This window comes from Chlorocebus sabaeus, chromosome 7, assembly GCF_047675955.1.
Source record: "Chlorocebus sabaeus isolate Y175 chromosome 7, mChlSab1.0.hap1, whole genome shotgun sequence".
Lineage (NCBI taxonomy): Eukaryota > Metazoa > Chordata > Mammalia > Primates > Cercopithecidae > Chlorocebus > Chlorocebus sabaeus.
This window is the reverse complement of record NC_132910.1, coordinates 123,980,867-124,007,917: the sequence shown is the minus strand read 5'-3', so window position 1 is coordinate 124,007,917 and position 27,051 is coordinate 123,980,867. Positions and strand designations below refer to the sequence as shown.

General features: G+C 39.6%; 1 long non-coding RNA gene and 1 pseudogene across 1 annotated transcript; both read left to right on the top strand.

Annotated features, from left to right (window-relative positions):
• The first annotated feature begins 222 nt into the window (after nucleotides 1–222).
• On the top strand, nucleotides 223–27,051 carry LOC119622195 (uncharacterized). The gene is made up of 4 exons (XR_005238841.2): nucleotides 223–625; nucleotides 1,297–1,470; nucleotides 7,947–8,060; nucleotides 26,545–27,051. It is a non-coding gene; the product is annotated as an uncharacterized lncRNA (long non-coding RNA).
• LOC103245886 (heterogeneous nuclear ribonucleoprotein A1 pseudogene) lies at nucleotides 13,563–14,992 on the top strand (annotated as a pseudogene).

Genomic DNA, 27,051 nt, shown 5'->3' with positions numbered 1-27,051 from the left:
CTCCGCCTCCCTCCGGCCCCGGGGACTGCGCAAGCGCGACGCGCCCCCTCCCGTCCCGCCCCTTTCTTTCACACGCGCGGCCCCATGGGAATTGTAGTTGTCTGCTACGGAGTCAACCTGAGCTCCGCCCTGACCCTTCGCCCTGCAGGATGGAGGAACTACTAATCCTAGCATGCATAGCGCGGCCACGGACCCACTTTTTTTTTTTTTTTTTTTTTTTTCAGTACCGGGAAAACAGGAGCGTGTGATTGGGGTTTACAGTGTTTTCTCTCTCTCTGTCTCTAGGGAAGTCGGGCTGTGTTTAGCTGCTGGGATTTCGTAGAATTGGGTTTCAGAGAAGTTACTCGATTCCTGAGGCGAAACATAAAGGGATGGGAGTGGTGTGGGAAGTGAGCGTGTGCGGAAAAAAAAGTTTCGAGGCCGTTTCGCATTTGTGGAAACACAGCTTTTGGTGTGACCGCGCTTTTGTGGGAAACCCAAACCAAGGAGAACTCAGGAGAATTGGCGCTCTTCGGTCCTGGAGGTTCCGCAGCTAACATCCCGGCTTGACCAACTATCGAGGCAGCAAATTAATAGGGCACCTCCTGGGAGGAAAACGCCCAACCTGACTTCTCAACTGTGACAGGTCCTCCTCACAAACGTCTCGCGGGGGGCGGTGGGGCGTTTCTAAACCCTTGCATGTTCCTACAAGGGAAATGTTTTTATTCTTGGACGCACGGAGTTGGCCGCCTCCTGAGGTGGAGTACGGACCAGCTGACAACAGGGCTCCTTTTCACCTCCACGCCCAACCTTTTCCATTTCTCCTCAAACGGTTTTGGAGAAGGGCGGAGTCGTATCATTTTAAAGGAGACTTGGAACCTCACCAATACAAACGCTGCTCGACTGTTCCCAGAAACTTCCCTGCATTAGCTCTACCGGCGCGGGGAGTAGAAAGCGCATTTCCTGAGACCTGGCAGGCGCGCGCGCCCCTGCACGCTGCCGGCGTTTGTGCGCTCTTGCTTATATGTATGTGTTCGCGGGCGCGCGCGTGTGTACGTGTGTGTGTGCCCGCGTACGCGTGTATGTCCGTGCGTGCATGCGGGGGGAGGTGCTTGTGGAGGGCGGGGCGAGGGATGGGCGTGGCTAACACGAAAGCTCTGCCTTTACTAGTTACCACGCGTCATTATTTATCAGAAGATATACGCTGCTTAAACACAAATACGTTTTAAAATATATTTTAGGCAGTAGGGTTTTGTTTTTCAAGTTCTTTTAGTGAGTAAATTTAGTGATAAATAATTGTTTTTTCTTTTGAGACAGAGTTTCACTCTGTCGCCCAGGATGGAGTGCTGTGGAGTGCAGTGGCACGATCCTGCAACCTCCGCCTCTCCGGTTCAAGCGAGTCTCCTGCCTCAGCCTCCCGTTACAGGGGCGCACCACCCTACCCAGATGATCTTTTAAAATGCAAAATGCCATCGACTCGGAAAATCAAAGGTATCCATTGCGTCTGTGCGTTTGGGTTCTAGAATATGACAAAGAAAAACAATTTAAATATTACATAAATTCAGTAGGAAAAAGAAAGATGCCGACTGATAAGTACTTTGTCTACCTCCTTAAGCTGCGCTGTCCAGTAGGCTGTCCTCTAGCCATATGTGGCTACTCAGTACTTGAAGTGTGGTTGAGAAGGAAAAACTGAATCGTTAATTGAATTTCAATTAAACTAAAAACAAAAACGATACTCGATTTAATTGTTGGAATACTTTTAAGTATGTTTGCAACAACTCAGATATATGAATCTGTTTTTCCAACTTAAATTTTATGAACTCTAACTTTAGCGTGTGAATTGAGATGTGCTGTAAGTATATATCAGCTGGATTTTTTTTTTTACTTCTGGACTTAGTACAAGAAATTTTCAAAAAGAATATTGAATCGCACATTAAAAATTTTTATATATGTTTAAATATTTTGGATGTAACGGGTTAAACAAAATATTACAATAAATTGTACCTGTTGCATTAGATAACACTGGCTTAAAGTATTACAACACAGCAGGGTGCAGTGGCTCATGCCTATAATCCTAGCACTTTGGGAGGCCAAGGGTGGATCATATGAAGTCAGGAGTTCGAGACCAGCCTGGCCAAAATGGTGAAACTCCATCTCTATTAAAAACACAAAAATTAGCCAGGTGTGGTGAAGCAAGCCTGGGGTCCCAGCTACTCGGGAGGCTGAGGGAGAATTGCTTGAACCCGGGAGGTAGAGGTTGCGGTGACCTGAGATTGCACTACTGCGCTCCAGCCTGAGCAACAGAGTGAGACTCTGTCTCCAAAAAAAAAAAAAAAAGTATTACAACACACAATAATTATATATTTATGGATATATATTATATATTTATGGATATATTTTCTTAAGTGGTAAAAATGAGAATATATGGATGGGATGGCTACATCCCAACTTCAAGGTGATGCTCATCTCCAACGAAGGAGGCCTAGGAATTTGTATATGGTGTCAAAGTAAATATAAAATATAAAGAGATGAATTTCTAAATTTAATGGTTTTTTGGGGAAGCAAGAATTGCAGTTCAGGACATACACATAGACTGAGTGGTCTTTAGTATGTCAGAAGAACAAAGAGACGGTTGAGAGTTTTATTAGAAAGAGAAATGTTACTACTGTTTTGAAGGAAGGTTCATTGGCACTATAGTAAAGTTTTGGGAAGCTGGCAGGCTCTGGCGAGTGACAGTGGTAGGTAAAACCAGTCTTAGTCATAGCTGATTATTTCAGCAACTACTCAGTAAAACTGATCTTAGAGTTACTGCAGGCTGTTTCAGCAGCTGGGTTGTAAAAAACTTAATTCTTAATGCTAGAGCTGTGTGCCCTGGTTGCTTTTTCCCCTGGTCCCTGGATTCTGATTTAGTTGGGTATGACAAGAATGATCCAGATTGTATGATCAATTTTCACACTGGGAATGGCTTAAAGATGGTTTCTTCTGAATTTTAAAGTTTTTATTTATTAAAAATATCTGAAACATGACAGTAGGATGTTGAATTTTCATATTTTTCTTTGTACATTTATGTATTTTTAAAATAATTCATGATATTGTTTGGTTCTTCTGCTTAAAAAAGCTGATATCTTCTGCAAAATGTGACCGAATCATGTAAATTCAGTAGGAAAAAGAAAGATGCTGACTGATAAGTACTTTGTGTATCTCCTTAAGCGTGCATGTATGTATATGTATAGTTATCAGTTTCATATGACGCTTACTCAAGTAAAGAACGGTAGCTATGCCTCCTTTACACACAATACAGTGGTTGTAAAAAGATATTATTAAACAGTCACTTGTTGCATGCTAGAATCTTATTCTAGGCCCTGGAGACACAAAAGTAATTGAGAGGGTCCCAGTTATTTGGGAGCTCCTTGTCCAGTACGGCAGACAGGTAGTTTGACAAGCACATAATACAAACCTGAATAACATGACAGAGAAAGTACAGGCATAGCACATAGGAAGAAATGATTCATTTTTGGCAAGTTGAAAAGATTCCTGGAGTAGGGGACATGTTAATTCTCACTGCCAGATTTAAAGTATATCTTCAGTGAATCTATTTGTTTAGATACATTTTTACAACCATGTTTTGTTACTTATTTCTATAAATCTTCATATTTAAGGCAGGTGTTAGAACTCTTTGATTTGAGTGTACCTCACTGTCAAGGTTGGAATCAGATTTTAGGGGGGCTTCAAGATTATACAATCTGAAAGGTCTTTTTAAAGAAGCATATAAAATTATGAATGCAAAATTAGGTACAGGCCTTTATAAGGGTCTGTCCAAGTGAGGGACTCTGAAGTTTGAATCCTTTAGCTTCATGGTAAATCTACCTCAGAGTAGAGTAGGTGAAAAATATAGATCTATGAAACCTTAATTATAGGGGGGCTGTTCATATCAACAAAAATACTCTGCTTTCTAAAATGGTTCAAAATATGGTTCTTAAAAAAGTATATATCCCTGCCTCTCTTCCCTATAGGTTTTTAACATGATTGCATATTTCTGGCTTTATTTTAAAATAAGCAACTAAATAATTTTATTTAATTTACAAAAACATATAAATTGGCCAATAATCCCAACATGAACACAATAGAGAATTCAAATAATATAAAAAGGTTCATATGAAAAACAAAAGCCTGTTTTACCTCATCTCCTCAAATCCCTGTCCCTTAAAGCAACCAGTGTTAACAGAGTCTTATGTTTCCTTCTAGAAAAAAAATATGCATTTACTAGTATTTACATCTCTATATGTGAATAATTCTTTATTTTACAGCAAAAGTTCATTCTGTTTTACACCACCTTTCCTTTACCTAGTTTTAAACTCAGCTGTCATACAGAAAATTGTATGAAGCATAAATATCCAGTATAAGCAGTGCTGTGGTTTTAATGTTTGTGTGTGTCCCCTCCCAAATTCACTGTGAAACTCAATCCCCAATGCAACAGTACTAAGAGGTGGGGCTTTAGGAGGTGGTGAGGCCACAAGGGTTCCACCCTCATGAATGTGATTAGCGCCTTAAGAAAGGGATAGAGGGGGCGAGTTTACCCCTTCCATCTCTTCCACCATGTGAGGATGCAGCAAGAGGCACCATCTTGGAAGCACAGAGCAGCCTCTACCAAACACCAAGATCAAACCTTGATCTTGAACTTCTCAGCCTCCAGAACCTTGAGAAAATAAATTTCTGGTTTTTATAAATTACTCCGTCTCAACTATTTTGATATAGTGGCACAAATGAACTGAGACAAGCAGTTATGGTAAAATGCACATTCGTATAGCTGCTATCCAGGTCAGGAAACAGAACATTGCTGAAAGGGCCAGCTTCAGGGACTTTCAGTGGCACAGGGTGCCAAGCTCAGAAGCCAACACACTCCACTCTCGTACTCCTCCATCCTGCTTGACATTTAATGCTCTGCAATCACCCTCATGTAATTTTCAATAATTTTATCTTTGAATTTGCATTTTATAAGTATCAATGGGACAATGCATTGATTCAGGCATCATGGGCCTCCTGCCACCTCCCTTCCTCCCCAGAATGAGTTCTGGCTACTCATTCTCTCCACTCCATGCTACCCCACCCTCTGCTCTGGCAGAGGCTGAGCAGGAGGTACAGTGCAGGAAGTGTCTGGTTGAGGCACAGGATCCTCCCCATTTCCTCTGAATCAGGGGTCAGGCCCCTAGCTCCTGTGAGGGTCAGTTTTCCACCTGTGCCCAAGGGAGTGCCACATTAAACGGCAAATAAGAAAACACCATCGGAGGAGAAGGAGAGGGAGAGAAAAAAGATGTTTGTTCTGGACCCCACAAATTATGTAGATGGCCCTGATTAACAACATGCCAGAAAGTCACCACCTGCCCCTTCTTCATCATAAACCCCATCTCCCGGCTAGCAGGAGCAGTTATCTTGACTTTTATGGTATTTTTTTACCTCATTTTTTATTATAGTTTTGCCACATAGTTCTTTAACTTTTGTTTTGTTTTGTTTTGCTGTTTTTGAACTTTATATAAGTGGACTCATATAATTTATATTCTGTTTTCTTTGGGTTCATTCACTCTGTTTTTCAAAGGTCTACTTGTATGTAGTTTAATTCTTTCTCTTCATTATGGTATAAATAAACTACAATTTATCCATTCTATTATTGATAGACATATGGGTTGTTTCCAGTTTAGGGCTATTAAAATAATGTTGCCATGAACATTCTTATTCTTGTACATGTATCCTGATACATATGTGACTGCCGGTCAGTAAGATATATGTTGTTAAGATGGAGAACTTCCAGCTCCTTGCTTACATATGTAAACAGAATTGCTAAGTTTTAAGGTAGGTATAGCTTCAACTTGACTAGATACTTCCAACTTTTATACTTCCATAAGCAATATATGAGAGTTCTGTATCTTTACCTACCATTTGATATTATACTTTCTAAAAAAGATCAAATAGCTATGTATGGTATCTCACTGTGATTTTAATTTGAACATTCTTAGTTACTAATGAGATTATATATTAATTGATCTTTTGGATTTCCTGTTTGGAAGTTCCTAGTTAGGTCTCTTGCGTATTTTTCTATTGGGACTGTGTCTTTTTCTGTTGATTTGTAGTAGTCATTCATGTTTTCTGAATGACAGCCTTTTCACAGTTTTACATATTGCATACATCTTTGCCTACTTCATAATTTGCCTTTTGACCCTGCAGTGGCAACTTTTATTTAAAGTCTTTTAATGAGGAAAAAAAATGTATGTATCTATCTTTTCTTTTCTGCCTGATGATTTTTGTAACTTAAGTTCCTTATCCCCAAATCATGAAGATATTTTTCTACATTATCTTGTAATAGCTTCATTGTATTGCCTTTCCCATTTAAGATTATGATTGATTTTTGTGCACAGTTGTTGAGGTTCAATTTTATTTTGTATATGCTACCCATTTGACCAAGTACCATTCACTGGAAAATCTATCCATATTCCACTTTTCTACAGTGTCACCTTTGTCATAAATCAAGTTGTATATATGTAGGTCTGTTTCTGAACCCTAGTCTTTCCATTGTTCTTTGCCAATTCCACACTCATAAAAGTGTTTTAGAATAATTTTGATAACCTAGAAGTATAGATCTTCTACCTTATTTTTGTTTCATCAAAACACAGACTTGGTTATTCTTGACCCTTTGTATTTCCTTATACATTTGAGAATCAGCTTAAGTTCCAGAAAAAAGAAAAACCAACCAAATGAACAATAAGACAACAACAACAACAACAACAACAACAAAGGTCTTTTAGGATTTTGGATGATATTGCATCAAATCCATACATTAACCTGAGAGACAAGAGACCTCTTCAACATGGAGCCTTCCAATCATGATTTTCAATTCCTTTAGGTCTTCTGTAATGTTTCTTAATAGAATTTTATTTGTTGCTTTGCAGAAATTTCACTGATCTTTTATTAGATCTCTTTATATATATTTTTGATATTTCTGACACTATTGTAAATAGTATCTTTTTAATATTTCATTTTCCTTTTTTGTTGCTTAAATATATATGTAATGAGCTAATTTTTCCAAACTAATTTTTATATACAGCAACCCTGCTAAAATTTCTTATCCATAAAAATATAAATGTATATGTGTTTGGGTTGTCAATGCACTCAATCATACATTTTCAAATAGCGAGTTTTCCTTCATTTTTTATTCCTTTTTTTTTCTTGTGCTACTACAGGGTCAGGACTTAAAAAGAGGTGTTAGCAGGCAAAAATATCTCATTTCCAGTTTCAAAAGAAAGACTTTCCATGTTTCGCTATTATGTATCACATCTAATATAGATATTTTTGGTTTTCATCTAAATTTTCATACCATTTACATGTTCATAACAACCTCATGTTTTTAAGGTGTGCAAGATCTGAACCAGTGTCCCTCTGTTCATTCTTGGCATCAATTATTAGTGACTCCTCTCTTTTGTTAATCAGTCTCACCAGTGTTCTATCCTTCAGAGGACCTGAGTTTTGTACATAGTTTTTATTTTATTTTTATCTATTTAAATTATTCTATTTTCTTTATTATTTCTTTCTACTTTCTATTTTGCTGTTCTTTTACTAACTTCTTTACAAATATGTACATTAAAAGCCACACATTTCTCCATCAATACTGTTTTAACTTCTTTACACAAGTCTTGATATGTATTATTACCATTGAATTTAAAACATCATCTAATTTCCTCATGATTTTTTTGATGCATAGATTTAGAAGTAGGTTTCTTTTTTTTTTTTTTTTCCCAGATAGAGTCTCACTCTGTTGCCCAGGTAGGAGTGCAGTCGTGCTATCACTACTCATGACAGCGTCAACCTCCCCAGGCTCAGGTGATTCTCCCACCCCAGCCTCCTAAATAGCTGGGACTACAGGTGCAGACTACCACGCCCAGCTAAATTTTTTTTTTGTGTGTGTGTGTTTTTTGTAGAGACAAGGCTTCTGCATGTTGCTCAGGCTGGTCTCCAACTCCTGGACTCAAGCCATCTGCCAGCCTCCCAAAGTGTTGGCATTACAGGCGTGAGCCACGGCGCCCAGCCTAGAAGTAAGTTTCTCAGTTTCCAAACATATGCAAATAATGTGATTATCCTTTTCTTATTGATTTCTAACACATATAAATTGTCACTTTAGAACTGTGTATGATTTAAATCCTTTAAAAATATTGGTTTTCTTTTTAACTTATCTTCCAGTCACTCATTATCTCTTTAGGTGTCCCTAACCTGCTCTAAAATTCACCCTTAGTCTTTGTTCTTTTAGTTATTACATTTTTTAGTTTTATAATTCCTGTTTGGTTCTTTTTAAAATTTTGAATGTCACTTTTTATGATTTCTAGTTCCTTGACAACATTTATATGCTTGACTTTTTCTTTCATGAACATAGTAAGCATAGTGGTTTTCTGACTTTGTTATTAACTCTGTTTATTTTGTCTGTTGTTTCTCCTGGTGCCTGACTCATGCTTACTCTTCCTGCATCCATTAATTTTGATTGTTTGCAGTTCATTTTATTGGAAAAACTGATTTAATATAAACAATTTGAAGCACTAGATGATGTAATGTTCCTACAGAGAGGAGCTTCTTTTCCTTCCATTGGGTGCTAAAGGGTGCCAATAGTCCTGAATCAATGCTTGAGGATTTCTGAGCCAACCAGATAATTCTAGTCCCTCTCCCCACTTTTGGCCTACACTTCCTGGGGTCCTATCCCAGAGGAGGAGGTGTTTCACTGGGGTTACCACCATCAAGGTATACTGAACTCCAACCCTACATCCAAGTGACTGCCACATGCTCAGCTTTTCCTCTTCCTATTTTAAGTCACTTGGTTATAACTAGTACAGTATATAGTAAAACAACATCTGCATTCTGATACTATTCATAGTCTAACATATTGCTCAGCATATCTCTGTGGCTTCTACTTTGATTTTGTTCTCATCAGAGAGTAAGGCATAGAAAAGATGGAGATGTAGTTCCCAGGTAATGCTGGAACTTGCTCTGGGTACAAAATTATTTGCAACTGACTAGCAAAATAGAATGTTAGTAATCTTTAAAAAGAAATTGAACATAGATTAAAATTTCCAGAACTAAAATGAGAATTATTATAATATTCCCTCACCCATAATCCACCTGGATTGGAATGATATCTTCTCAAACACTTTTGTAGTGTTCCTGTTGCTTGGGTTCAGGAGAAACATTTTGACTAAGTCTTCTTTTTAGTATACCAGAATAAAATGTTGAAAGCACCTCACTGAGGTGCTTTCATTTTATTTAAAAAAAATCTACACTGTATGCTGCAAATGATTTTCTATAAAAACTGCTTTAGGATATTACCTTCTAGTTATAGCCTTGGTGTCATTGCAGATGTGAACATCTACATAACTGACTCGAAGTGGGCTACTGACAACTCTAACATTCATCTTCATTATCTGAAGCCAATAATCAGAGTACTTCCCTAGAACTTCTTCATATTTTTTGAAAACATGGAACAGAAATGAATTACATTAGCATTCTAAAAGAATATGAAGTCTGGTTAGTTTGAAAGTTTTCATTTCTTCTGAAATCTATCCAAAGCAACCAAGAAAATGAAAATAAATGCATAAAAACTGAACTTTCAAGATGGCCGAATAGGAACAGCTCCAGTCTCCAACTCCCAGCGCGAGCGACACAGAAGACCGGTGATTTCTGCATTTTCAACTGAGGTACTGGGTTCATCTCACTAGGGAGTGCCGGACAATCGGTGCTGGTCAGCTGCTGCAGCCCGACCAGCGAGAGCTGAAGCAGGGTGGAAGTGCAAGGGGGAAGGGAATCCCTTTTTCTAGCCAGGGGAACTGAGACACACAACACCTGGAAAATCAGGTAACTCCCACCCCAATACTGCACTTTAAGCAAACGGGCACACCAGGAGATTATATCCCACACCTTGCCGGGAGGGTCCCACGCCCATGGAGCCTCCCTCATTGCTAGCACAGCAGTCTGCGATCTACTGGCAAGGCAGCAGCGAGGCTGCAGCAGCGAGGCTGTGGGAGGGGCGCCCGCCATTGCTGAGGCTTAAGTAGGTAAACAAAGCCGCTGGGAAGCTCGAACTGGGTGGAGCTCACAGCAGCTCAAGGAAACCTGCCTGTCTCTGTAGACTCCACCTCTGGGGACAGGGCACAGCTAAACAACAACAAAAGCAGCAGAAACCTCTGCAGACACAAACGACTCTGTCTGACAGCTTTGAAGAGAGCAGTGGATCTCCCAACACGGAGGTTGAGATCTGAGAAGGGACAGACTGCCTGTTCAAGTGGGTCCCTGACCCCTGAGTAGCCTAACTGGGAGACATCCCCAACTAGGGGCAGTCTGACACCCCACATCTCACAGGGTGGAGTACACCCCTGAGAGGAAGCTTCCAAAGCAAGAATCAGACAGGTACACTCGCTGTTCAGCAATATTCTATCTTCTGCAGCCTCTGCTGCTGATACCCAGGCAAACAGGGTCTGGAGTGGACCTCAAGCAATCTCCAACAGACCTACAGCTGAGGGTCCTGACTGTTAGAAGGAAAACTATCAAACAGGAAGGACACCTACACCAAAACCCCATCAGTACATCACCATCATCAAAGACCAGAGGCAGATAAAACCACAAAGATGGGGAAAAAGCAGGGCAGAAAAGCTGGAAATTCAAAAAATAAGAGCTCATCTCCCCCGGCAAAGGAGCGCAGCTCATCGCCAGCAACGGATCAAAGCTGGACGGAGAACGACTTTGACGATATGAGAGAAGAAGGCTTCAGTCCATCAAACCTCTCAGAGCTAAAGGAGGAATTACGTACCCAGCGCAAAGAAACTAAAAATCTTGAAAAAAAAGTGGAAGAATTGATAGCTACAGTAATTAATGCAGAGAAGGTCATAAACGAAATGAAAGAGATGAAAACCATGACACAAGAAATACGTGACAAATGTACAAGCTTCAGTAACCGACTCGATCAACTGGAAGAAAGAGTATCAGCGATTGAGGATCAAATGAATGAAATGAAGCGAGAAGAGAAACCAAAAGAAAAAAGAAGAAAAAGAAATGAACAAAGCCTGCAAGAAGTATGGGATTATGTAAAAAGACCAAATCTACGTCTGATTGGGGTGCCTGAAAGTGAGGGGGAAAATGGAACCAAGTTGGAAAACACTCTTCAGAATATCATCCAGGAGAACTTCCCCAACCTAGTAGGGCAGGCCAACATTCAAATCCAGGAAATAACAGAGAATGCCACAAAGATACTCCTCGAGAAGAGCAACTCCAAGACACATAATTGCCAGATTCACCAAAGTTGAAATGAAGGAAAAAATCTTAAGGGCAGCCAGAGAGAAAGGTCGGGTTACCCACAAAGGGAAGCCCATCAGACTAACAGCAGATCTCTCGGCAGAAACTCTAGAAGCCAGAAGAGAGTGGGGACCAATATTCAACATTCTTAAAGAAAAGAATTTTAAACCCAGAATTTCATATCCAGCCAAACTAAGTTTCATAAGTGAAGGAGAAATAAAATCCTTTACAGATAAGCAAATGCTTAGAGATTTTGTCACCACTAGGCCTGCCTTACAAGAGACCCTGAAGGAAGCACTAAACATGGAAAGGAACAACCGGTACCAGCCATTGCAAAAACATGACAAAATGTAAAGACCATCAAGGCTAGGAAGAAACTGCATCAACTAATGAGCAAAATAACCAGTTAATATCATAATGGCAGGATCAAGTTCACACATAACAATATTAACCTTAAATGTAAATGGACTAAATGCCCCAATTTAAAGACACAGACTGGCAAACTGGATAAAGAGTCAAGACCCATCAGTCTGCTGTATTCAGGAGACCCATCTCACATGCAGAGACATACATAGCCTCAAAATAAAGGGATGGAGGAAGATTTACCAAGCAAGTGGAGAACAAAAAAAAGCAGGGGTTGCAATACTAGTCTCTGATAAAATAGACTTTAAACCATCAAAGATCAAAAGAGACAAAGAAGGCCATTACATAATGGTAAAGGGATCAATTCAACAGGAAGAGATAACTATCCTAAATATATATGCACCCAATACAGGAGCACCCAGATTCATAAAGCAAGTCCTTAGAGACATACAAAGAGACTTAGACTCCCATACAATAATAATGGGAGACTTCAACACTCCACTGTCAACATTAGACAGATCAACGAGACAGAAAGTTAACAAGGATATCCAGGAATTGAACTCATTTCTGCAGCAAGAAGACCTAATAGACATCTATAGAACTCTCCACCCCAAATCAACAGAATATACATTCTTCTCAGCACCACATCACACTTATTCCAAAACTGACCACATAATTGGAAGTAAAGCACTCCTCAGCAAATGTACAAGAACAGAAATTATAACAAACTGTCTCTCAGACCACAGTGCAATCAAACTAGAACTCAGGACTAAGAAACTCAATCAAAACCGCTCAACTACATGGAAACTGAACAACCTGCTCCTGAATGACTACTGGGTACATAACAAAATGAAGGCAGAAATAAAGATGTTCTTTGAAACCAATGAGAACAAAGATACAACATACCAGAATCTCTGGGACACATTTAAAGCAGCGTGTAGAAGGAAATTTATAGCACTAAATGCCCACAAGAGAAAGCAGGAAAGATCTAAATTGACACTCTAACATCACAATTAAAAGAACTAGAGAAGCAAGAGCAAACACATTGAAAAGCTAGCAGAAGGCAAGAAATAACTAAGATCAGAGCAGAACTGAAGGAGATAGAGACACAAAAAACCCTCCAAAAAATCAATGAATCCAGCAGTTGGTTTTTTGAAAAGATCAACAAAATTGACAGACAGCTAGCAAGACTAATAAAGAAGAAAAGAGAGAAGAATCAAATAGACGCAATAAAAAATGATAAAGGGGATATCACCACCAACCCCACAGAAATACAAACCACCATCAGAGAATACTATAAACACCTCTATGCAAATAAACTGAAAAATCTAGAAGAAATGGATAATTTCCTGGACACTTACACTCTTCCAAGACTAAACCAGGAAGAAGTTGAATCCCTGAATAGACCAATAGCAGGCTCTGAAATTGAGGCAATAATTAATAGCCTACCAACCAAAAAAAGTCCAGGACCAGATGGATTCACAGCTGAATTCTACCAGAGGTACAAGGAGGAGCTGGTACCATTCCTTCTGAAACTATTCCAATCAATAGAAAAAGAGGGAATCCTCCCTAACTCATTTTATGAGGCCAACATCATCCTGATACCAAAGCCTGGCAGAGACACAACAAAAAAAGAGAATTTTAGACCAATATCCCTGATGAACATCGATGCAAAAATCCTCAATAACATACTGGCAAACCGGATTCAGCAGCACATCAAAAAGCTTATCCAACATGATCAAGTGGGCTTCATCCCTGGGATGCAAGGCTGGTTCAACATTCGCAAATCAATAAACATAATCCAGCATATAAACAGAACCAAAGACAAGAACCACATGATTATCTCAATAGATGCAGAAAAGGCTTTTGACAAAATTCAACAGCCCTTCATGCTAAAAACGCTCAATAAATTCGGTATGGATGGAACATACCTCAAAATAATAAGAGCTATTTATGACAAACCAACAGCCAATATCATACTGAATGGGCAAAAACTGGAAAAATGCTTTCTGCCCGTGGATGCCGCCAAAGAAGCATCGTTAAAGTCTCTCTTCTCCCTGCCATCATGTCTAAGTCAGAGTCTCCTAAAGAGCCCGAACAGCTGAGGAAGCTCTTCATTGGAGGGTTGAGCTTTGAAACAACCGATGAGAGCCTGAGGAGCCATTTTGAGCAATGGGGAATGCTCACGGACTGTGTGGTAATGAGAGATCCAAACACCAAGCGTTCCAGAGGCTTTGGGTTTGTCACATATGCCACTGTGGAGGAGGTGGATGCAGCTATGAATGCAAGGCCACACAAGGTGGACGGAAGAGTTGTGGAACCAAAGAGAGCTGTCTCGAGAAGATTCTCAAAGACCAGATGCCCACTTAACTGTGAAAAAGATATTTGTTGGTGGCATTAAAGAAGACACCGAAGAACATCACCTAAGAGATTATTTTGAACAGTATGGGAAAATTGAAGTGAGTGAAATCATGACTGACCAAGGCAGTGGCAAGAAAAGGGACTTTGCCTTTGTAACCTTTGACGACCATGACTCTGTGGATAAGACTGTCATTCAGAAATACCATACTGTGAATGGCCACAACTGTGAAGTTAGGAAAGCCCTGTCAAAGCAAGAGATGGCTAGTGCTTCATCCAGCCAAAGAGGTCGAAGTGGTTCTGGAAACTTTGTTGGTGGTCGTGGAGGTGGTTTTGGTGGGAATGACAACTTCGGTCATGGAGGAAACTTCAGTGGTCGTGGTGACTTTGGTGGCAGCCGTGGTGGTGGTAGATATGGTGGCAGTGGGGATGGCTATAATGGATTTGGTAATGATGGTGGTTATGGAGGAGGCGGCCCTGGTTACTCTGGAGGACGCAGAGGCTATGGAAGTGGTGGACAGGGTTATGGAAACCAGGGCAGTGGCTATGGCAGGAGTGGCAGCTATGACAGCTATAACAACGGAGGCGGAGGCGGAGGCGGCTTTGGCGGTGGTAGTGGAAGCAATTTTGGAGGTGGTGGAAGCTACAATGATTTTGGCAATTACAACAATCAGTCTTCAAATTTTGGACCCATGAAGGGAGGAAATTTTGGAGGCAGAAGCTCTGGCCCCTATGGCGGTGGAGGCCAATACTTTGCAAAACCACGAAACCAAGGTGGCTATGGTGGTTCCAGCAGCAGCAGTAGCTATGGCCGTGGCAGAAGATTTTAATTAGGAAACAAAGCTTAGCAGGAGAGGAGAGCCAGAGAAGTGACAGGGAAGCTACAGGTTACAACAGATTTGTGAACTCAGCCAAGCACAGTGGTGGCAGGGCCTAGCTGCTACAAAGAAGACATGTTTTAGACAAATACTCATGTGTATGGGCAAAAAACTCAAGGACTGTATTTGTGACTAATTGTATAACAGGTTATTTTCGTTTCTGTTCTGTGGAAAGTGTAAAGCATTCCAACAAAAGGTTTTAATGTAGATTTTTTTTTTTTTTTTTGCACCCATGCTGTTGACTGCTAAATGTAATAGTCTGATCGTGATGCTGAATAAATGTCTTTTTTTTAATGTACTGTGTAAAGTTAGTCTACTCTGAAGCCATCTTGGTAAACTTCCCCAACAGTGTGAAGTTAGAATTCCTTCAGGGTGATGCCAGGTTCTATTTGGAATTTATATACAACCTGCTTGGTTGGAGAAGCCATTGTCTTCGGAAACCTTGGTGTAGTTGAACTGATAGTTACTGTTGTGACCTGAAGTTCACCGTTAAAAGGGATTACCCAAGCAAAATAATGGAATTATTGGTTATAAAAGTGATTGTTGGCACATCCTATGCAATATATCTAAATTGAATAATGGTACCAGATAAAATTATAGATGGGAATGAAGCTTGTGTATCATCCATTATCATGTGTAATCAATAAATGATTTAATTCTCTTGGGAAAAAAAAAACTGGAAAAATTCCCTTTGAAAACTGGCACAAGACAGGGATGCCCTCTCTCACCACTCCTATTCAACATAGTGTTGGAAGTTCTGGCTAGGGCAATCAGGCAAGAGAAAGAAATCAAGGGCATTCAGTTAGGAAAAGAAGAAGTCAAATTGTCCCTCTTTGCAGATGACATGATTGTATATTTAGAAAACCCCATTGTCTCAGCCCAAAATCTCCTTAAGCTGATAAGCAACTTCAGCAAAGTCTCAGGATACAAAATTAATGTGCAAAAATCACAAGCATTCTTATACACCAGTAACAGACAAACAGAGAGCCAAATCAGGAATGAACTTCCATTCACAATTGCTTCAAAGAGAATAAAATATCTAGAAATCCAACTTACAAGGGATGTAAAGGACCTCTTCAAGGAGAACTACAAACCACTGCTCAGTGAAATAAAAGAGGACACAAACAAATGGAAGAACATACCATGCTCATGGATAGGAAGAATCAATATCGTGAAAATGACCATACTGCTTAAGGTTATTTATAGATTCAATGCTGTCTCCATCAAGCTACCAACGAGTTTCTTCACAGAATTGGGAAAAACTGCTTTAAAGTTCATATGGAACCAAAAAAGAGCCCGCATCTCCAAGACAATCCTGAGTCAAAAGAACAAAGCTGGAGGCATCACGCTACCTGACTTCAAACTATACTACAAGGCTACAGTAACCAAAACAGCATGGTACTGGTACCAAAACAGAGATATAGACCAATGGAACAGAACAGAGTTCTCAGAAATAATACCACACATCTACAGCCATCTGATCTTTGACAAACCTGAGAAAAACAAGAAATGGGGAAAGGATTCCCTATTTAATAAATGGTGCTGGGAAAATTGGCTAGCCATAAGTAGAAAGCTGAAACTGGATCCTTTCCTTACTCCTTATACGAAAATTAATTCAAGATGGATTAGAGACTTAAATGTTAGACCCAATACCATAAAAATCCTAAAAGAAAACCTAGGTAGTACCATTCAGGACACAGGCATGGGCAAAGACTTCATGTCTAAAACACCAAAAGCAACGGCAGCAAAAGCCAAAACTGACAAATGGGATCTAATTAAACTAAAGAGCTTCTGCACAGCAAAAGAAACTACCATCAGAGTGAACAGGCAACCTGCAGAATGGGGGAAAATTTTTGCAATCTACTCATCTGACAAAGGGCTAATATCCAGAACCTACAAAGAACTCAAACAAATTTACAAGAAAAAAACAAACAACCCCATCAAAAAGTGGGCAAAGGATATGAACAGACATTTCTCAAAAGAAGACATTCATACAGCCAACAGACACATGAAAAAATGCTCATCATCACTGGCCATCAGAGAAATGCAAATCAAAACCACAATGAGATACCATCTCACACCAGTTAGAATGGTAATCATTAAAAAGTCAGGAAACAACAGGTGCTGGAGAGGATGTGGAGAAATAGGAACACTTCTACACTGTTGGTGGGATTGTAAACTAGTTCAACCATTATGGAAAACAGTATGGCGATTCCTCAAGGATCTAGAACTAGATGTACCATATGACCCAGCCATCCCATTACTGGGTATATACCCAAAGGATTATAAATCATGCTGCTATAAAGACACATGGACACGTATGTTTATTGCGGCACTATTCACAATAGCAAAGACTTGGAATCAACCCAAATGTCCATCAGTGACAGACTGGATTAAGAAAATGTGGCACATATACACCATGGAATACTATGCAGCCATAAAAAAGGATGAGTTTGTGTCCTTTGTAGGGACATGGATGCAGCTGGAAACCATCATTCTTAGCAAACTATCACAAGAACAGAAAACCAAACACCGCATGTTCTCACTCATAGGTGGGAACTGAACAATGAGATCACTTGGACTTGGGAAGGGGAACATCACACACCGGGGCCTATCATGGGGAGGGGGGAGGGGGGAGGGATTGCATTGGGAGTTATACCTGATGTAAATGATGTGTTGATGGGTGCTGACGAGTTGATGGGTGCAGCACAGCAACATGGCACAAGTATACACATGTAACAAACCTGCACGTTATGCACATGTACCCTAGAACTTAAAGTATAATAATAATAAAAAATAAATTAAAAAACAAACAAACAAAAAAATACTGAACTTTCAGCAAATAGCTAAGAAAACTCCCAAACTCCAAAATTAAATGTGAGTGCTGCAATAGGCAACTGAGGACAGCAAGCCCACATGGGAAATCAAGACAATATTATGGGAAAGTACTGAAGTGGGGAAGGAGTTTAGTGGTGGCTGTACCCTAAAATCAAATAAGGCTGAGACTGAATAGGCTCCAAACATTGGGAAGGGAGAGAGGACAGAAGGTGCCCAATCAGAGATAGCAGATCTTAGAAAGCACCAGTAAAATAACTTCTAAAAGCCTTATCATCATCTTAGAAGGCAAGATCTGTGTCCCTGCAGCCTGTGAATAAATCAGGAAGCCCAAGACTGTGTGTAGAAGCTCTTTAGAACCAGGTTCAGTTCTGAGAGGCAGAGTAGGTGTTCACAGAGTTTAAGAAAAGAGTCGTCTGCTATAGCAACAGAAGAGGGAGCCCTCAAGAGATGAATTTTATAAAGCTATCCTGATTTTTCTTTTCACTTCCTGTTAATAGTCCAGGAAAATTTCACTAATTTAAATTCAAAGATTATGAAAGTCGTATGAAGATCATCTATTCAAAATTATAATAAGAAAACTGTGAAACGGAGTAGCACAATTTTCCTGCAGAAGATGAAAATTTACCAGAAAATGGTTGTCATAAAACAAATGAAATTTATAACTCAACATTCCAACATGAATTTGAAAAACTTAATGAAGCAATCACAGGTATGAAGTAAAATCATGAAAAGTAATATATTTGACTCAGCAGGGAGTCAGACAATAGGATATTAATACCTACTTCTATGAGAATATATTCAGAGAATTGATTATTTTGGTATTTTCGAAGTGTGTAGCAAAGAATTAACCTTACTCAAAAAGAAGTCTGGCCTTTGTCCTCGTATCCTAGGAGGTGATCTCTAGGAAGAGTGGGATCTGTGTATCTGGGAGCCTTTAGCTACCCTGGATGGGTTAAGAATGTGATTTATGATGTGGGCTTTGGGCCATGAGATAGCCAGTCTACCTCCAGAGGGGTCGGAGACTGAAATTTCCTGGACTCTGCTCTATGCACCAATTCCCTTGTAATCAGCATCCTTTTTTTCCCCCCCCTTTTACACACACACACACACACACACACACACACACACAAATTTTAAAAAGATGGAGTCTGTGTTACCCAGGCTGGTCTTGAACTGCTGGCCTCAAGCAATCCTCCTGCCTCAGCCTCCCAAAGTGCTGGAATTACAGATGTGAGCCACCGTGTCCGGCCAGTATGCTTTTGTTGTAATAAACCATAACTGTGAATATAATAGTTATTAGTGAGTTCTCTGGGTCCTTCAAGTAAATTACCAGACTTAAGGGTGGTCCTGGTGTGTCCAGAATTTATTCCTTCTGGTGGGTTCTTGGTCTCACTGACTTCAAGAATGAAGCTGCGGACCCTCTTGGTGAGTGTTACTGTTCTTAAAGATGGTGTGTCCAGAGTTTGTTCCTTCATATGTTCAGATATGTCCGGAGTTCCTTCCTTCCGGTGGATTCGTGGTCTCGCTGACTTCAGGAGTGAAGCCGCAGACCTTTGCAGTGAGTGTTAAAGCTCATAAAGGTGGTGCAGACCCAAAGAGTGAGCAGCAGCAAGATTTATTGTGAAGAGTGAAAGAACAAAGCTTCCACAGTGTGGAAGGGGACCCGAGCAGGTTGCCACTGCTGACTCGAGTGGCCAGCTTTTATTCCCTTATTTGGTCCCGCCCACGTCCTGCTGATTGGTGCATTTGCAAACCTTTAGCTAGACACAGAGCACTGATTGGTGCGTTTTTTACAGGGTACTGACTGGTGTGTTTACAAACCTTTAACTAGACACAGAGCACTGACTGGTGCGTTTACAATCCTTTAGCTAGACATAAAAGTTCTCGAAGTCCCCACCCGACCTAGAAGCCCAGCCAGCTTCACCTCTCACTGGGAACCCTGAATTCTTAAGTTGGGGACAGAAGTGAAGGTGATCTCTTGTGGATTGCTCCCCTAACTTTGAAGGAAATTTCTGAAGTTTTGCTACGAAATATGTAATTAGAATTTATAAGTATTGCCTGTTTATAAGGTATATTTTGTGTTTGTACACAACAGACCCCATTGAGTAGATATGTGGACTACTATTTGTGTTTCTGGTATTTTTTGTTGTAAAACCAGTAATCCCTGCTACATTTATTTTAATGCTATGTTATCTTTAATATGGAAGATACATTTTGATCCATGAAAAGACCTGTTTTCCCTGTGTGTGGTTTTTTTTTTAAGAATGAATGTGTATTAAAGACATTGTTCCAATAAGTAAAAAGACAAAATAATTATGTCTATTTTTGCCACTGGTACCTAAAATTTACAATTCAGTCTGACTAAAAGAAATGTCACCCTTATGCCCTGCAACAGTGACTTTAGGATAAGGATATAATGAGAAATTAATTTTCTTTAATTATTTTTCTCTTCATATCTTATGTTTAGTCACTTCAGCCACTCTCGATGTCTTCCCTTCCATTAAATCCCACTGCCCTTCCTTACCACCTGCCTGGTGAAACTTAGCCCCAGTTCAATCCAATCTTAGTTGACTGCCCCTTCCTCCACAGTGCTTCATGCAGGTCCTTCTCCCTATCCCTAGCTAGTTTGGAATCCTCAATACTTTCTCTGACCTCCCATTCCACCAACTATCCCTTCATTTTCACCAAAGACCAACCTGCTATTAAACAAAGAAAATTGAAGCTAACAGTCCACAATTTCTTCTACCAACAAAATGATCTGCATTCTCACAAATCTTTGCGTCTTCAGTGGAAGAGGGAAGAATCCTTTTATTTGTATTCTGGATTTCATTACCTCTTATCTCTCTAGGCTTTTTGTTCCATTAATTATCCTCCCACTCTCCTATATCTTCAGTCTCTTCCTGCAACCTATATTGCTCAGGTTTCGCCCATGTTAAAACAAACCCCATGTATAAGCCATTACCCTCCCTTAACTCTAAGAGGCACTCTAGATATTTACATAAGCCCTTGGATTCCCTTAATAGTCAAGCTGCGTAGAATGCTAGTCTATACCTATTTTCACTTTTTTACCTCGAATTACTTCCCATGCTTAAGACTCTTCTTCCATCCTCTCCCTTCCTGCATTGCTTACCATCATCTACAGGATAAAGTCTGAGCCCTTTATAAATTGACCTTGGCCTAGCTCTATAGTCTCTAGCCCCTTTGCTACCACTCCTCACCTTGCATTTTATTTATGCATCACTGAGCCATCCAGATCACACAACACTCTTCAAAGTATCTGTGCTTTTGCACATGCTCTTTCCTCCTTCCGCAATCATGTTTTTCACTTACACTGTACACACTCTATTTGTCCTTCAAACCCTACTCTGGGATCACCTTTTTTTCTGAAAGCACCCTCTTAGAAATTTGAGGGAAACATATAAATAGTATTAGCACTCCTCATCTGAGTTTCAAACCAATTTTTATGTAAGAGCAAAGAGTATGGCAGGTGGAGAACCATCACATCTCCTTTATTACTGATAAAGCTGATGTTAGGGAATGCAGCTCCCTCTTTATGCAATAATAATGAATCTTAAAAAGAGGCAGACTACCTACTAAATCATAGGGAGGGCTGGAAAGCCACAGGCCACTTCTCTTTTATGCTGTGGCACAAAAGTAAGCAGAACATGTGCAGTATGGGAGAGCAGGCTAACTCCCCAAGGAGAGAGGAGGAGACTGGAAGAGGAATGCCAGTTTTCTTTCCAAATTCACCAATCAATCATCCTGCTTCTTTAGGGCAGAAGTGAGTAGGGAAACTGAGTAAGATAAAGAAGAATTTCCCCACCTCTACTTGCCATTCTGAAGATTTTCTTCTATAAGCCCACTATGCTTAAATACTAAGCCTAGAGTCCTTCCGGGATGTGATTATCCGCTTTGGGAGCTCAGCAGTTGACCAGGATAATTTTGCTCCCACTTTCAGAAGTCAGCCCACTCCTCAATCCTAATCTCCACTCTTTTGTGAACAAAGTATACAGTGTAGCTCTGTTCCCCAGAAGGCTCTGAAATGGATCAAAACAAGACATTACTTGGATCAATTTCAAGGACACTCGATGCTCAAGGCTGAAAATTATTCTATTTCCTACTTCAAATTATATCTAGTCATGTTGTACACCATAGTAAGCAGAGAGACTCCAATGACTTCAAATTAAAACATAAAGATATTCTGAGAATAAAATGTATAAAATCATTTCAATAACAAAATACTAACAATACACAGATGTATCACATTTAAATACAAACCACCTCCCATTATCAAATTCCTAAGGAAAAATTAAAGTGTAAGTTAAATCCCCTGCAATCGAGCCCTGATCTTTTAAGAGGCAGCTCCCCTAACTGCCCTTACAAAGTCAATCTATGCCCTGAGAAACTCTCAGTGGTTTCCTAGATCCTGATTCCTTTTGAGGAGCTGTTCTAATCTGCCCCTTGAAATCTTGTCTGTCTTCTATTAGATTTATTTGGGCCTCAGTCATTTTTCTGATGTAATAACCATAAAGACATTTTCCCATGTTCTAGTGCATTCTTTAAGGACATTTAGGCACAGGTGCATCTCTATTTCTCGTGTGTGTGTGTCCATCTTGGACTTTAAGATCTAATTTCCATTTCATATCTTTGTCTTTCCTTCTAAAAGCTCTCTTCCCAAAAGGTCAGATGTTCTCTTAAGAAAACCTCTTTCTTCCTCAAGTGCAACCAGCCTGCCAACCTTTGTTTTGTTTTTATTCTGTTATTCCTGTTCTGAAAAAAAGACTGAAGCACACTTTCCAAGTCATGCTAGCTTCTCTATTATTTCTTTTTTATTTTATTTTATTTTTTTAGAGATGTGGTTTTTTTTTTTTTTTTTTTTTTTTTTTGTTACAGAGTCTCGCTCTGTCACCCAGGCTGGAGTGCAGTGGTGTGATCTCAGCTCACTGCAACCTCTGCCTCCCGGGTTCAAGCGATTCTCCTGCCTCAGCCTCCCGAGTAGCTGAGACTACAAGTGCTCACCACCACGCCCAGCTAATTTTTGTATTTTTAGTGGAGATGGGGTTTCACCATATTGGTCAGGCTGGTCTCGAACTCATGACCTTGTGATCCACCCACCTCAGCCTCCCAAAGTGCTGGGATTACAGGTGTGAGCCACCGTGCCCAGCCTAAAGACAAGGTCGTGCTATGTCACCTAAGCTGGAGTACAGTGGTGATGATAGCTCACTGCAGCCTTGAACTCCTGGGCTCAAGCAATCCTCTCTCCTCAGCTTCCTGAGTAGCTGAGACTACAGGTGTGCACCAACACACCTGGCATATATATATACACATATTTTTTTTTGTGGGGGGGGTTGGCGGGGGGCGGGGGAAATGGGGTCTTGCCGTGACCAGGCTCTCGTATTCTTGATTTCTTGAACACATTTGATTCCTAAAGCCAATTTTCAAAGCACAATCTTTTAAATTGCTTTTTTAACCCTTGGATTTGCAGTAATTTAATCAAGCTGTTTCTCTACTCCAACCTCAAAAGAAGGTGTAGCCTTTATAATAAGAATCCCCATTATTTGATAATAAAAATACATTACCCTTCTATGAATGAAGGTACTATTTGAGTATAACATGACAGATAAAGCCATGATCAGAACATACGAGATTAACAAATTAAAATCAACCTGATAGTGAGTGACCCTCAAGAGCTTGTGAGCAATCCGCATGAATCCAAGATATTTGTACAGTACTTACATAGTTTCCTCCTTTGGTCCTATAGGTAGACAAAAACAATATACAAATGGATAGGATTTGGCTTATCCACACTGTCCAGCTAGGCCTAGCAGTAACAATTTAAAGCTAAAATGTTAGTGCTTTGTAACATACATGAAACTTGGGTAGAGGATGAGTCTTGCCCTGTAGACTTAGCTGAAAAATGTAGTATAAGCAGCAAATAATTGATGTGCCTCTCATGGGGTTTTTCCCTATGATCATATCTTTTTAAAATTAGGGCTTGCACATGCTATAGAAATCTGGTGGTTTTGTAGGGGCTACATATAAGAGAGCTAAGGTGCTGCTATCTGCTCTCTGAGGATTGTGTCTGCTAAGGTCCTCCTTGCCTTCTATTTACTAAGGTCTCTGAAGCCTTTGTAGGTTTGTGGAGCCTAGTCTGATCTATGAAGCAGGGGTTTAGCTTACTTAGGGCAGCCAGTTAGGCCCATCTGTTTTCCGGCGTTTTTTTTTTTTTTAGACAAGGTCTCGCTCTGTTGCCCAGGCTAGAGTGCAGTGGCATGACCACAGGCTCACTGCAGCCTCCTAGGCTCAAATGATTCTCCCACCTCAGCCTCCCAAGTAACTGGGACTACAGGAGAAAACCACCATGCCTGGCTAATTTTTTAAAAACATGTTTTATAGTGATGGGGTCTTACTGTGTTGCCCAGGCTGGCCTCAAACTCCGGGGCTCAAGCTATCCTTCCACCTCAGCCTCCCAAAGTGCTGGGACTACAGGTGTGTGCCACCATGCCCAGCCTCATCTGCTTTTAAGAGGCTGTTTGCTGAGATTCATGCATGTTTGCTTAGGGCTAGCAGGGTCCTCTAAAAATAGCTATTTGTCTATTATTACAAATTTCAGTAGTCCCCCAAAGTGAATGAATTCATAAGACCTAAGATTTAAAGATACTTACAGATAGCACAGCAAACTGTATAACTGTAAAAAATCTGTCTGATTGCAGAATAGAAGCCTCAAAGACCAAGGTCAAGGATTCACATGGTTTGTGCTCACAAAAGCACCATAAAAATTTAAAGCTACTTATACAGCTGACTCTAAAAGTCTCAGTCCCTCTGCATGTTCGATCTCCCATCCACCTCCTTTTTGTTGTCTTATTTCTTGAGGATTTTGGCTAATGCACCAGATGTTATGACCATACAGAAGCTCATTAAATAATATGAAGCAATTGAGAAATAAGACCAAAGACATCACATATAGAGAATAAACATCCCCTCTATTACTGATGAAATAAATATTAGAGAATTGACTTATTCAGCAGGCAAGTGAACTTCCTAATACTAAACCCCAGGATTAGAGAGAGAAATCTTTCAACCAAAGGCCATACTCACACTGAACTTTGAAAAATAACACATGGATGAAGATAACAGAATGTGTGATTCCTGAAGGCAGCTTGCTCCTAAGAGAAAAGGGGAAGAAAATGGCTGGACTATATATATCCAATTTCTTTTCCCGAACTCTACTTGATCATTCACTTCAACTCCCTTGTGAGCTGTTACAAAAATTGCTGCTATAAACACTCCAGTATGTTTACTGAATTATTTTTATATACATGAGCATTTCTGTGAGTGTAGACCTAGGAGTAGAATTGCTGGGACATAAATGTGTCTATGACCAGCTTTAGTGGATGAAAATTATTTTCCAAAGTGGTTGTAACAATTTAGACTTTGACCAGCAGTGTATGAGAGTTAGATGCTCAATATCCATGCCAAAACTTTATATTAGTTTTTAAAGTTTTATCCATCCTAGTGGTGTGTAGTGGTATCTCATTATGGTTTTAATTTATATTTCTTTGATTATTGTTATTAAACATTTTTATGTTTATTGGCCATTTGTTTATCCTTTTTGTAAAATGCCTGCTCAAGTGTTTTTGACCATTTTATACAAATGATGTATTTTTCTTATCGATTTGTAGGAAGTCCTTATATTTTCTGGGTAGGAGATCTTCACTGGATAGATGTATTGCAAATATCTTCACCCACCCTGGGGTTGGCCTCTGCACATCCATAATCATATCCTTTGATGATCACAAGGTCTTAGTTTTAATAAAGTCTAATTCATCATATTTTTCCTTTTGGTTAGTGCATTCTGTGTCCTGTTTAAGAAAATTTTATCTCCTGGAAAGATACTGAAGATATTCTCCTCTATTATCCTCTAGAAGCTTCAGTGTTTGTCTTTTACATTTAGGACTATCATCTACCTAAAACTGTTATTTGTATATGATGTGAAGTAGCCATTCAATTTAAATTTTTCTGTGTGGATTTCCAATTAACCTAGCACCATTTATTTAAAAATATCATCCTTTCCCAACTATACTGTACTAAGACTTTTGTCATAAATCAAGTGACTTTCTATGTGTGTCTTTTCTGTTCCCTTGGTCTGTATGCCTGTTGTCTCACCAATATCACACAGCTTAACTATTGCCATTTTCTGATAATCTTGATATCCAATATCTTGATGTCTGGTCTTCCAACTTAGTTGCTCTTCAAGATTATCGTCTTTTCTTGGCCCAATGCATTTATACACAAATTTTAGAATCACCCACATTCCTTAAAAACCTGCTGAAAATTATATTAGGATTGCATCCAATCTACCCAGCAATTTGGAGTTTTTAAACAACGTTTTTTATTTTACTTTATATCTTACGTATACCATTACTTTACATATTACATTTTTTTTTCTTTCTGGTCTTTATACTTTTGGGGGGAAAGGAGGGCTTTATTACACTGGAGAGAACCATCAATACATCAATACACATTTGAATAGAAACGTGATGGTGAGTTTCCTTGTCCCAATCCCAATCTCAGGAAAAACTTACTTCTACATTTCACTTTAAATATAATGTTTGCTGTAGGGCTTTTACATATATCTTTTATCAAATTATTGATGATCCCTTTTACTACTTTGCTAAAAGTTTTAAAAATTATAAATTGGGGTTTAACTTTATCAAATGTTTCTGCATCTTGGGATGACTGGATGATTTTTTTCATTCCATTAATACAGAAAATAACATTGATATTTATTTTCTATTTTCTTTTTTTTTAGATGGATTCTCCCTCTGTCACCCAGGCTGGAGTGCAGTGGCGTGATCTAAGCTCACTACAACCTCTGCCTCCCTGGTTCAAGTGATTCTCCTGCCTCAGTTTCCCAAGTAGCTGGGACTACAGGCACATGCCACCATGCCAGGCTAATTTTTGTATTTTTACTAGAGACATGGTTTCACCATGTTGGCCAGGTTGGTTTCAAACTTCTGATCTCAAATGATCCACCTATCTTGGCCTCTCAAAGTGCTGGGATTACGGATGTGAACCACCATGGCTGGCCTTTTTATTAATTTTTGAATGTTAATCTTGCATTTCTAGAAGAATGCCAGATGGGACATAATGTCATCCTTTTTGAAACTTGATGGATTTATTTTATCAATAATTTGTTCAGGATTGTTGTATGTATCTTCATAACAGAGACCTGCCTGTAATTTACTTTCCTTGTAAAGTATTTGTCAAGTATTGTTGCCAACACAGTTGTTAGATTTAGCAAATAAAAATATGGGAA